We start from the raw sequence: 13010 nt of genomic DNA on the forward strand, positions 1-13010 counted from the left end.
TCTAAAAAGAAGCTAAAAAAACTTGATTGTAAAGATCTTGAATCTCCAGAGGAGTCAGGCTCCGAAGAATGTTTAAATGATTGCTCTGAAACAGTTGAATCAAAGTGTCCTTGTACGAATGAAAGGCAAACATGTAAAGCTTCAAAAAGAGAAAATAATGAGTGCCCTGAACCTACACCATGCGATTGTACAACCAAAGTGGACAAACAAATTTCACAAACAAGTTGTAAACACAGGAAACAACCCCGATCAGCATTTAGAAATCCTAAAAAAACTTTAATTTATAAGGAAAAGAATGCCTGCAATGCTCCAGCGTTTGTGGAGCAGCCCCCGTGTAATTCCAAAATCCCAGTTTCTGAGCCGTCAAATACATGTGATTTTCCGAAACCTGATTTGGATTCTCCCTGTGCACTGAAGGCCTTAAATCCTGCCACCCCAGGGCTTTGTACTTCCAAAGTCGTTACATTTAATCCGCCCAAGCCCAAGCCATGCAGCAAACCCGTGGTTTTCCCTACATCTAATTCATCATGCAACCAGCCCATACAAGTTAGAGTTATTCGTCCATTTTCTGGGGGTAATCAATTACCATCAGGTCAATCCATAGGACAAAATATTTCGATTGGAAATCAAGGTAATTTCAATCCAATATATCATTAATAAAAAATAATTTCAAAGTATCGTGGTGCAGTCACAATGCATTTTTTGGCCCATATGCATTTTTCTAAAGTGGGAATTCAAATTTTACATTAACCATCTTAGTCCAATTTGGTATAAATTAATTTTTCTCCAAATTTTATATTAAAAGATACTTTTGGATATTGTGCTGAATTTTCCTCTTAACGAGTATTTTCTTTAGTTGACTTAGCTTACAGTCATATTTAATTTTGGCTAATTACAACTTACTCTAGCTTTTACACAATTTATATTTTCCCCCAAATGTTGTATCAAAGCTTAGAAGAGTTTGATCCAGAAATCCATGAGTTGATTAAGAAGGAGGAGGGAAGACAGAGGAATGGCTTGGAATTGATTGCAAGTGAAAATTTTGCATCTATTTCCGTTTTACAAGCAGGAAGTTCTATTCTTTGTAATAAATATTCTGAAGGACAGGTTGGGCACCGGTATTATGGTGGGAATGAATTTATTGATTCTGTTGAAGGTATTTGTAAATCCAGAGCCCTGTCATTATTTAATCTTAACCCTGAAATATGGGATGTCAATGTTCAAACACTTAGCGGATCTGGTGCTAATCTAGCAGCATATCTAGGGGCAATAGGTAGAGGAGGAAGGTTAATGGGGTTGGACTTGCCATCTGGAGGTCATCTAACACATGGATATAAAACCTCTACCAGAAAGATTTCGGCATCTTCGATATTTTTTGAGTCAATGTCTTACAAGTGTAAGGATGGAAAGATTGACTATGATCAGTTGGAAATTGATGCTGCAGAATTTAAACCCAATCTCTTGGTTTGTGGTGCATCTGCATATCCACATGATTTTGACTACAAAAGATTAAGAAAAATTGCAGGTGATGGGTATCTGATGATGGATATGGCACATATTAGCGGCTTTATAGCCACAGGGATTATGGATAATGCATTTGAATACTGTGATATTCTTACAACTACCACCCACAAGCTTCTTAGGGGGCCAAGATCGGCAATGATATTTTATAAAAAGCTGAAGAATCAGATTGTTGATGGGAAAGAAATCACTATTGACTTAAAAGCAAAGATTGATTTCGCAGTTTTCCCTGGCCTTCAAGGAGGACCTCATAATCAAAAGATAGGTGCTCTTGCAGTGGCCTTGAAACAAGCAAACACACAAGAGTATAAAGACTATTGTAAGCAGGTACACAGTAATGCTCTGACTCTTTGTGATGAATTTAAAAAAATGGGATACGAATTATATTCAAAGGGTACCAGTTCTCATTTATTGCTTCTATGCCTCAAAGATGTAAGTGGAATTGAGGTGGAAAGAGTCTGTGAACTGGCAAATATCAGTATCAATAAAAATTGCATTCCTACAGACAAAAGCCCTTGGAATCCATCGGCTATACGTATTGGTACTCCTCCGTTAACTACCAGAGGATTTAAAGAATCGGACTTTGTGAAGGTAGCTGCTTTAATAGATGAAGCCATTAAAATTGCAACCGATCTATCCCCAAAAGCATATGACAACTCCAACAAATTAGATTTGGCCAGGCTTGTTGAAGCTGCATTGAAAGATGGTCGAATTTTGGATTTAAAAGCTAGGGTTGAGAAGTTTTCAAGTCATTTTCCCATCCCAATATTTGATTATCGACTTAAGAAGTAAATGAAATTAAAAAAAAGTTTCATGGGAATTAGTCTAATAACTCCTCCATTAATATGACTTTTTACTGTAATCATAAAATAAAATCCTTAAATATCTCTGATCCCAAAACGTTTCTGTATTTTAATACAAGGGAATTTTCATGTAATTCATGAGGCATTCTTGATTTAATACAATTCAAAAATAAAGATTGTATTTCCACTAAATAAAGTGGTGCAAATTTTTGGGCTTTATTCAAATTTTGTATTTATTTTCTTTTGTAGTCCAGCTTCGTCTCCAATTTTTTCGATTCAGCAAGCTTTCTGGCGCTTTTTACAAAATCTTCATGGGTGACATAATCCCTTTCCTCTCTCAGTGCTATCATCCCCGACTCTGTACAAACATTTCTTAAATCAGCTCCATTAAAACCAGTGGTCAACTTAACCAAATTCTCAAAATCAATGTCCTCTCCCTTACTCATTTGAGCGGAGTGTATTTTTAATATTTCTCTTCGCCCAACTTCATTGGGCAGACCAATTTCAATTTTCCTGTCCAATCTTCCAGGCCTTAGCAATGCAGGATCAAGAATGTCTGGTCTGTTGGTGGCCATAATGATCTTTACATCATCTAAATCACTAAAACCATCCATTTGGTTGAGTAGCTCCATCAGCGTTCTTTGAACTTCTCTGTCACTTGAATTGGAATCATTTGATCTGGCCCCTCCAATTGCATCGATTTCATCCATAAAGATTATACAGGGTGCTTTGGACCTAGCATAAGCAAACATCTCTCGGATCATTCTACTCGATTCCCCAATGTATTTTTCAATTAAACTCGAGGCTACAACCTTCAAAAATGTAACATCCATAGTTGAAGCTACAATTCTAGCAAGAAGTGTCTTACCAGTACCTGGAGGTCCATACAGTAGTACACCTTTTGGCGGCTTGATTCCCACTCTCCTAAAAATCTCTGGATTTTTTAATGGGAGTTCAATCACCTCTCTGATTTCTCTAATCTGTTCATCAAGACCTCCAACCGACTCAAAATCTAATCCCTTGGGTGTTTCTTCAGCCATATTATGAATTAATGGATCAACTTCTCTCGCTAAGATTTTTGTAATTGTCAGTGTTACTACATCTAGAGCCACACGGGTACCCAAGTTAAGTTGATTTCTATCTATATGCTTGGCACATCCAACAACATATCTCGGACCGTGAGATGTCTTAATAATGTATTTCTCTGGAGAAAGGGCTTTCAGAATTTCCCCAATGTTTTGGCCTACAGTTTGAAGAGCTTTCAAGTCATTTTCACTTTTATCAAATTGTTTGTCTGTATGCTTGAGAATATTTCTTTCGTTTTTTAGATTTTCAGAAACCTCTTCATGCTTTTTTATTGCATTGTAGTAATCCCTGTAAACTTTCTCACTTGTCATTTTAGGGAGAATAAAGTAAATTTAAATAAATTTATTTGTTTCACGGTTGAAAAATTCCAAGCAAAATGCTATCAATAGATATAGCACCATTTTAACCAAAAAATATAAGTTACCAGCATATAACGAAAGCTTGACATTTCTAGGCTCTCCTTATATGTATCTTATTTGAACAGAGATACAGGACATTAGTATAAGATCATATACACAAATGGATTGAATAATTTGATTATCAAACATATAGACTTTACTATGCGGAATGCATCATTGAACATTATATAATATAAAGAGTTAAAAAAGAGCCTAGCAGCTAGAGTATATTCATGTGTAGATTGTCTATGTTGTATAAAATGCTTTATTCCACTAAGAACTTAAAATAGAAAGTAATTGAAGCATAAGGTTAATTGATTGCTAGTCATGCAAATAGATAAATATTCCTTTGCTTTTGCCAATAAAAAGAATTGTTTACCCCAGTTGATTTATCATCACAATTTGAAACATACAGACAAACCTTAAATTATTTATCTTCTAAAAAAGAATATCAGTTACTACTAAATAAAAAATATATCAAATTAAAGCAACATCATTTATTTATTGTGCTAGTTCACTTGATTTTAAAAACCCCACTTCTAATAAAGTATTAATAATTCCTAACAAAAAATTAAATTAAAATCAGAGATTAGATGAAACAATATTGTATTGTATAGAAATAGAGTACTGTAGACCATTTGTTGTTAGACGCTATGGGTTAACTGAAATCACAAAACTCTTCTGACATCAACGAATCATAGTGTAAATATTATTATTTTGTTATTAATTTAACTAATTATTGTAATACCCCTAAAATGAATATAATGAAGTATCGTGTGATAGAAATATTTAGAAGGTATCATCCAGACCTATTATTTACATTGCATGTATATAAGGAAAAGCATTACTTTCTAGATGTAAATAGAAAAATGTCTGAAAGTATATCACATGGCCTTTTGGACACAGGAGATTTCATTGTAATCACAGAGACAGACCATGAAGGTATACTTTTTGAGGTGGAAAAGCAGGAAGCGAGCGATAAACACTCAGGTCAATTAGGATTACCTGAAATTTTAAACAAATATTATCTTCCATTTCTCTGTGACACATTGCCCAATTCATTGAATGAAATAGATTCAAAGGAAGCAAAGCCAATATACAAGGCAAATATTTTTTTAGGCAAATATGCTATTGAGGGGAGAGAAATCCTTAATCTAAGAAATCCACTTCCTCCCTGTTTTATTGCTCGGATTACTCAAAAGACGAGAATCAATCTCTATCCAAGTGTATACAATCCATTTTTCTTTCTAATTGTATCGTCTAATAATATTAACCTAAAGGTAGTTTTTTGGAGTGAATCCCTTGTTCAATACAGTTCCTTAAATGTAGGTGAAATAATTTGCTTGAGTGAATATCGTAAAAAAAAGAAGATGGCCATGATAGATAGAATGGTGTATAATAGCTTTACAGAGTCTATCTATTTCGATTGTGAAGAGGTTACTGCCAAATCATTGATGAAGATTACCAAAATCGGTGATGCTAGGATGAATCTACCTTCTACTCGATTGTTTGAAACTATTACGGGGAGGGTAGTATACTGTAGTACAATACTGAGAATGAATCAAAATGGACAACTTATGGAATATTGGCTGTGTGAAGTTGATGATAAAAAAATTGTACTTTTTTATAATTCAGATCCAAAGTTTTATCAGATAAAGAATAAAGAAATTAAGATCACTGAGTTGAGAAGGGTTGTAAGGGCAGGATTTACATTCTACATAAGCTCTATTTTTACTCAAATTGAAATCATAAGTGTAGTATGTTTGACCAAATGCTCACAGCATGATCCACCAACAAATCAGGTACTCAAGATTAATGAGACAAAAGAGAGATCCAACTGCTATGGATCCATTGGATTTCTACCTGACAATTTCTCTAAAATTGATGATATCATTGCTCACCCTGGAAATGAAGTGATTAGAAATGCAGAAATACCCACCAATCTCTTCATGGAGCCTATGAAGATAGAATTTGAAAACCTCTCTACAGTTAATATTGTTTTAAATGAATGTCGGAAATTCTTAACCATAGGTACAATTGGAAGTATTTCCAAGTCCAATACCAAAGTAGGTTATTTAAATAACAACAACTTTGAAAATCAAGAAACCTATGATGTAACTATCAATGAAACCTTAGAATGCTTTTTCATAGCGAATTTCTTTGATAAACAAAACTACAGGCTAGGAGAAGTCGAGGGAATTAATACAATTAAAGAATCCTTGATTGGAGTCAAAAGCTATCTTATTATTGAAGGAGTAAGAGTAGACGCAGATACAATTCTTTTTTACTTGACTGGGTTGATTCCGATTGTTTAAACTATAAGATAAATCAAGCATCAATAACTGGCTCTAAACACCAAATCCTTTAGTCTATCGTTCTGCAAACTTAGCTGCATCCGTTATGACCAATCTTTGCAGTTGATAGGAAATTCAATATTGAAATATAGTACCTAAGATTATTGTAACTTTGTCTTGAATATCAAAAAAATTGGATGCTGTAAGATATTCGCTTGTATTGAAAATACAAAATCGGTATTTTACTACTTTTTAAAATTTTGTAATTTTATCCCCATGGAAGATTCGGAAAATAGTTTTATGCCGGAACTTTTTGCTGAAAATTCCGAGTTTCAATCAACAAAGGAGAGAAAAAACGCAATACCACAGAATACCATTTACCAGACAATTTCTGGCCCTGAGCATATTCCTGAAACTCGTCACGTGACAATATTTGGATTTTCCCCAAGTAACAGACAGAATATTCTAGACATAATAAAAAATACAGTCAATATGGACAGGATAGAAGAAGGTCGCAACTTTGTTTCTGTTTGGTCCGAAGATATTGATGATCTAGAAAGATGTGCTGCATTAAATCAAAAGATTATTAACGGAGAAATTATTGGTGCCTTCAGAAGGAATTTTGGATTAATTACAGAAAAAGATATATATTTAAAGAAAAAGGGAATATTCAGAATCATTTTGGAATACTTCTTTGGAGAATAAAATTAATTTGTGTCATAATTATTAAATAAAATGAATTTTATAAAATGGTCCCAAATAGATATCATTTGATCTTTAATCGACCAATTCTGATTTCTCATTGATTGTTTTTTGAAGGTTTTAAGGAAGATTGCTCAACAAGCTGATTATTACTTCCTATTTTAAGATTTTTATTCCGTATTTGTTAAACCATCGAGGAATATTTTGCTATATCTTTAAAAATCCTATCGATAATAGTTGCCTTTGCAATTTTTGTCCTATATATGAAGAAATTTCTACTGCTTTCAATATTATTGTATAAATCTATCTTTTATATTTAATTTTTTATGTCAATTCATTTCGAAGGCATTTCAGACAAACTAAATATCAAGCTTTCGTAGTATAAGAATGAAAAAAATTAATGATAAAAGGTAGATTTAAACTATTAAAAAGAATATACTTTGTTGTCCAAAAACAAACATTTATTTAATAAATATAATTCTTGAATGGGCCTAAAATCGCTAGAATATTGGTGAGTATTACAATCAGCATTTCAATTTATACTACAAACACTATTTAACTGAATTTATTATAATTAATTCCAATTCATTTACCAAGGTTCCAAAAACTCTAAATTTGTGCCAACTATGTCCCAATGTTTACTTACAATCAAAAATACTGAATATCTATGCGTTCTAGACTATTTTGTTGTTTGAACTTTCTAAACAACAGCATTAAACTTTTATTTATTTATGATCACTGACAAATATTTTAAATTTATAAACCCTAAATTAGATTGCTATGAAGGTTACAGGACATATACACAATTATGCCGAGGCTTTACTGATCGTTCATGCAGTTAGACTGGGATATGTATTGCCTGCTACTACAAGATTGACATCAGAAGAACGGAAGCAAATAGATGCTGGTGACATTTATTGCTTCATAGAGGCTGAAGGGGGAATGAGAAGATGGACAGATGGGCAAATCTGGTCTCCTTCAAAAATAAGCGGTGAGTTTCTCATTTACTATCAAGTCCCTAGATATTTAAGTAAAAATGGAATTAAAAAAAATAAAGCTAACATTAATTTTTACGAAGAACTTCATGGCAATTGTGGAATAGAGAAGAACCAAGACCAAAATCAAATAGATGTCATAACAACACTTCACAAGAAGACCGTATGTATTACATTGGATTCAAAAGTATATCATATCATTTCGTATTATATTCCCATCTTTTCGTCAGAACCAATTTCAAATATTCCATTTTTTTCTTCACTTTCATTAGCTCTTGATAGATTTTCAATCTTAAAATCACCTGAGTTCATTAAATCATTGAATCCTAATAATCGAGAAAAAATTTTGGAGGAAAAATTTCAGATTTTAAAATTATCTACCAACCTCGGACAAAATAATATCGATAAAAGGAAAGAGTTGGAACAGCAGGCCATTTGTGGGCTACTTAAACTCTTCAAGAATATTTCTCCAAAAAATAGTAGGATAAATTAACAATATTGGAATTTCAAACCACAAAATAATAAAAAATTCTTGTATATCTAAATTTTTTTAATATAGTAGTTTTTGATCTGCTGAGTCTTTCTGAAACATTAATAAAATAGACAATATTATTTTACGAGATCGATACGGACACTTATTCCAGTACAACTTTACTGTTCTCTTCAAAAAGCACAGAATAGAAGTATCTTGGCAATTTATGCCATTAATTTATTGCAGTCAATTCTTTAAAACATATTTCGATCCCTTTAAAATTGTATACTTTTTCAGCTTCTCAATTAAAAAACTTTGATCAATTTTATAACCTCCATTCTCCACTAAACCTTCGGCTTGAATAAGTGATATTGATTTTTTGTTACAAAAAAATTCTAAAATGCCATTAAACCAAGCATTATTGTCGTCTTCACTGTTTTTAATTGTGTAACAATTATTAGCTAAATGATAATAACTCCCTGAATATAGTATCTCTGTGGCTATACTCTCTTCTATCCCTGTTTTCTCACAAATAGCACTGGAACTTAGCATTGTACACTCAGAAACAGTTGTATAAACCAATTCTTGGTGTGTTTTTTTCATCGATTCGTAATCAAATTGAACATCCTCACTAAATCCCTTTAGAACAAACAAACCATCTTTTATATCAGCCAGTTCATGAACCAGCCAAGATTCATCGGAATAACTGTTGAATTGATCAAACAAATCCTTTATTCTGTCATACTTAACAGTACCATTCCTTTTAAATAGATCAATGATTTTATTCCTTAATTCGTGAAGACACTTCTCATAATAGGTATTTTTTAGAATAAATCGGCCTGAAACACGGACTGTCATCTTATATAGAGCATTTTGAACAGATTGCTTATCAAATACTTCGCATAACTCTGAAGAGTTTACTATTCTAAAATTAAAGATTGCTTTTTCCAAACATTTAACAGAATAACTATTGTTGATCATATTACTTACTGCATTATTTGCTACAGTGCTTATGGCGTGCTCAATATTAGGCATTTTCACTTCCTCGTACCCCAACGTTCTAACTTCTTCATTTTCAATATTTTTTAATTTGTAATTTATACTCCTTTTTCGATGCTCAATCTCTTCTCTACTCTCTGCTTTTCTAATTACCTTAGATTCTCTTTCAAAGGTGTAGTATTGATATATTGGATTAAAAATATATAAATCTGAAATTTTAATTAAAGTAACATGTCTAACAGTAGTATCATCACTTGAATTGCAGTTATTACTTACGTAAAAATATTGTTTGGGATGGTATGGGACACTCTTAAAGTCCAAGTGATCGGTATTATGCAATTTGGATTTGATGGCCGATGAGTTTCTCTGGGGAAAAGGAATGGAGATTTCTATATACTTACTAATTGGCTTATATCTTATGTCTTTCAATATACCCTGCTTCATCGGAATTCTAAAGAGTGAAATGTCTTTGGAAGAATAGACAAAACGATATTCGGAAAGAATTTTCATAAAATTAAGGGGATATTGGCAATAAAGCAGTGAATCGGAGTAATTTCTAAAAGATGAAAAAGATTTGTGTTGAATATTAATTAGGATAAGAGTACTACACAAATACAAATGATATAGTTTGAAAATACTGTGTTAGTTGTTGATCATATATTATTTGGCACTGAAGACAGCTTCTCTCAACAGAAAATGATCTTGCATACTTTATTATTTTAAATTCACCAGCATCCTTTAGTTTCAATTACTTTTTATGAATTATTTGCTTCTAATATTAATTGAAATATTTTCAAGTTGTAAATGAAAAACCATAAATACGTCATTTTACCATCAACTATCTTACATCTCTTTTGTTTATTTTTTCCATTTTTACTTAAGTGCAATATTACTATCATATTGTTTTTTTGACGTAGTAAATGAGCTATTGCTCATGTTTTTGATGCAATTTTGAATTCCATAGAAATTAAATCAATAATTTTCGTAGTTCGCCATCTTAAAAACAATATTATTCTAGAACTTTCAATTCTGCAAACTCCTTTCAGTAGAAATTCAATTAATCATTTTGGGAATTAAGAAATAAAAACTTGGATTGGGCTTCTAAACAACTTTTACTGCCTTCGTCATTTAAAATTCTTTATTTATCAAGTTTATTTATTGAAATTAATGATATCATTAAAAATAAAGCATTGATCAAATAAATAAAAACTATTTTTTTTTGCCGTTTATGCACACAAAATTCATTTATGAAGCAAGCCATGCGTATAGCAAATCAGCTACATCTTCCAACCAAGATTTCCATACTGGGGTATTAGCAGATATTTCAAAATGTTATCGAATGAAGTCAATGAATACTAATGAATTTGAGAGAAGAACTGTTTTACGAGAGAACCAGCAAATTTACGAATCTCCCAGCAATAGGTATTATTCAAAAAACAGATTAAGTGTACCATATGCCAACTCACGATCTAGTTTTTGTGGGAACCATAAGATTCTAACAGAAAGCATAATAGGTTGTAAAGGTGTAAAAACTAATTATGAAATTGAACAATATATTTACAAATTTTCAAAGAATGATGGGGAGCCTGAAATCTTCTATAGAACTAATCCTAATCCACTTTCTGGTTTGAAAAACAAAATTTCGGATTATATTTTTCAAACAGTGACTGATTTGTTCTTTTCAACACCATTTATAAACGATTATAAATATTGGTTTGATAAAATCATCTTAATATTTTCGCAAACTTCGATTGTAGTCGGATTTATGTTCTTCAAAGAATATGCTACAAATTTTCAAAAAAAATTTTCAAAATTCGAGTGTTTGGTGAAGGTTTTCTATGTATGCTGTATTTTATCTGAGAAAGTCTTAAAGGATTCACCAAGATCAAATGGATTTTTTGCCGAGCTTTTTAATATTGATATTAAGTTAATCAACTACAACGAAGCTTTGGTCATTAACATGTTGAATTATAATTTGGAAATTGATCCTAAGCAATACAACAAAACTGTTTTTGAAGCTATAAGAAACGATTATCGTTGGCATAATATGAATAATAGATCATTTTTCCATGCCTGCCCTAGTGCTATCACACCAAACCAGTAAGTTTCATTGATATAATTAATAAATTATCTGTTTCGAAAGTCTACTTAGTTTGCAGATGTTCCCAAGTTTGTTCTATTCAATATCCATCGAATGCAGAGCTCTGTTGTAACTAAGTGATAAATAGCATATATACGATTCCCAATTAATTACTTGAATCATTCGAAGTGGCTTTAAGTGCCGAGTTCGTTACTTTTGATGTTAACCAGGTCAAGAATACTGTAAGTTTAGGAAGAAATTATGGCAGTGTACAAGATAATAGTCATTTGCATTAGATTGGATTGCTTGAACAAATGATTTTCCATGAAACATCTCTATGGCAATGAATTGAGATGATGGATGGGTACATTTGATTTTCAACATATTTCCATATGAGATTGTAATAATCTTATACTCTTTATACGGTTTAACCTTAATTCTTATCCTTCTTTTTATTTGTTTATTTTTAATAATATATTTTTTTTGTAACCCTTAATGGAAGTAAAGTTTCTAGGGGAAAATATAGAAATTGATACTGATAAATTAGAAGAAAAAACTATCAATGGCATAGTTTCAGCATTAAAATCCATGTCAACAAAATATTCTAAGGAAGATGGGGGAAAGATCATCGTGTTTGCCAATGGTAAAAAAGTCGAAGACTTCTCCGTTACATTAGAGGATTGTAAAATTGATGAGTCTTCAAAAATATATGTGCTAGTCAAGAATATGGCAGAATCAAAAAGTGATAGTAAATCCAAGGGATCTAGTGAAAAGGGGCCAACAGAGAATCCCCATAATAATCCTGGCCAACAATTTACAGGAATCCCTGATATGCAATCTGACATGATTGCCAACTTGATGAAAAATCCAGAAGCTTTAGAAAGCACATTAAGGATGGTTTATCCTAATATGTCTCCAGAGCAAATGCAAATGTGCCTACAGTCGTTGGGTTCCCTTGCCCAGAACCCTGAAATGATGAAGAGTTTGATGCAGAATTTTCCAGGAATGGGTGGTATTAATCCAGCTATGATGGAAAACGTAATGAACGGCATGAGATCTCCTAATGGTATGAATAGTCCAAACATGATGAATGGTATGGGAGCTCCCAATGGTATGAATAGCCCAAACATGATGAATCCAAATATGATGTACAACCCAATGATGTACAATCCAATGATGAACGGAGGTTATGGAATGCCGTACTATGGTAATAGTCCGTATATGAACAACCAAATGATGAATAATAATGTGGCACCCCCAGCCAATGGCCCATGTAGTCATGGGTTTTATCCTCCAGTCTATGTGGATGGTAAGCCAACAGGGAAGAATGCGGAGCTTGTGTATGCCACACAGCTGAGGAGTCTTGAAGAAATGGGATTCAGAGACAGGAAGGATAATATTGAGGCACTTATCAAAGCAAAGGGAGACATAGATAAGGCTTTAGATGAATTATCAAAAAATAAATGAGTTTATCAGATGAGTATGAGTTTTAATTTTTTGAATGATCAAGCGGGAAGTATTATAAATTCATTAACCATTGTTATTTATGGTGAAGTTTTCTACAAGGTAAAGTAACAAAAATCTACCAACGAAGAAATTAATAAATGGTTGTTATGTATAAAATAAGAATATAATTAAATAATTCCCACGAAGGTTAAAA

General features: G+C 32.3%; 2 pseudogenes; one reads left to right on the forward strand and one right to left on the reverse strand.

The window, feature by feature from the left end:
• The first annotated feature begins 936 nt into the window (after positions 1–936).
• Positions 937–2313, forward strand: LOC147075494 (serine hydroxymethyltransferase pseudogene; annotated as a pseudogene).
• A 244-nt stretch (positions 2314–2557) lies between these two features.
• Positions 2558–3721, reverse strand: LOC147075495 (26S proteasome regulatory subunit 10B pseudogene; annotated as a pseudogene).
• Between the last annotated feature and the right edge of the window lie 9289 nt (positions 3722–13010).

Source organism: Rhyacophila brunnea, unplaced genomic scaffold (assembly GCF_057557595.1).
Source record: "Rhyacophila brunnea isolate RB1 unplaced genomic scaffold, BYU_Rbru_1.0 scaffold_144, whole genome shotgun sequence".
NCBI lineage: Eukaryota > Metazoa > Arthropoda > Insecta > Trichoptera > Rhyacophilidae > Rhyacophila > Rhyacophila brunnea.